Source organism: Gavialis gangeticus, unplaced genomic scaffold (assembly GCF_001723915.1).
Source record: "Gavialis gangeticus isolate Ggan-Ray unplaced genomic scaffold, GavGan_comp1, whole genome shotgun sequence".
Lineage (NCBI taxonomy): Eukaryota > Metazoa > Chordata > Crocodylia > Gavialidae > Gavialis > Gavialis gangeticus.
The window spans coordinates 61281162-61282484 of NW_017729022.1; positions in this window are offsets into that span (position 1 = coordinate 61281162).

Consider the following 1323-nt stretch of genomic DNA (forward strand, 5'->3'; position numbering starts at 1 on the left):
AGACTGAAGATTTCTATTAGACACTAGATTTAAGACACAAACACTAATTCCTGAGACTTAAACATTAGAAGTTTTAAAAAATGTCTGTATGTGCAAATTGGGCCTGGCAACAAAACAAACATGGTCAGATAAAAAGATATATCTATATTTTGTCACAGAGAATAAGGGAACACCATGTGACTGAAGACAAACCAGAGGTCTAACAGCTAGAAAAAAGTGTAAGAAAAGCAAATCTGGCTTGATAAACTTAATGTCAATCCTGGTAAAATAATGAAACAAATACAAGGAGGAAGAGGGAAAAAAAATCTCCTGACATCTGAAATGGTGACACTCAATCCTTACCAGCTCAGGAGCTGTCAGTGTGAACCAAACAGCCGAAGCAACATACACACCCAGGAGCAGAATGTGACAAACACGCTCCAATTCAAAAGAAAACATGATGATATACAAATTAACATGCTCAGAGATAGATAGTACGTGTGTTGCATTATTTACGACTGCAGGGCAGGAAAGACCTGCCCAATGCATGCAGTATTATAAAAAAACCCAAAAAAACAAACCTTCACACAACTTTCTGCAAGGAGTCGCAGATGATAAGCTGTAGCAGAACCAAGACAAAAAAGCCACTTCTGTTCATAAGCAGCAAACCTTGTAAACACTCACATGGAAGTAGCTTTATGCACAAGTCACCTGTTCATGTAACGTTCTAGCCCCAGTGTGGTACCAGGGAGAGGACCCTCTATGAACAACTGCCATTAAGTAAGAGTCAGATGGAAGGTTGCAGTCTGTTTCCCAAGCAGGTCACACTGGCAAGAAATCTGTCAACTCACATTTGGGTTAACATGCTTATTAGGCCTGTGCAAATTGGCTAATATTCGCTTTGGATTCAGATTCGGCCGATTCGGGGGACAGTGATTCGATTCGGTGATTCATATCATTGTCCCAAATCGATTCTGCTGAATCTCTGAATTACCCAGACCCATCCCCCACCTGCTCTCCCAGCCTGGCAATAGCTGCCCCGCCTGCCCCAGCTCCAGCACTTCAAAAAAACCCTCCCAACTCACTGGGTGCTGCTGGGCAGGGGCAGGATCCCCACTGCCCCCCACTGTCTCACACTGCGTGGGGGGCTCTGCATGAGCCTCCCAACCCCCTGCTGCTCCCCCAGTTCCCTCCCATGGCTGCCCCGCCCGCCCCAGCTCCGGCCCGTTAAGAACGAACCCTCCCCCCACCAAAACCCTGCACTCATTGTTCCTGCCCAGTGGGGGCAATCCCTACTGCCCCGTGCCACATGGGGGGCTCTTCCACGAGCCCCCAGAACCTCCA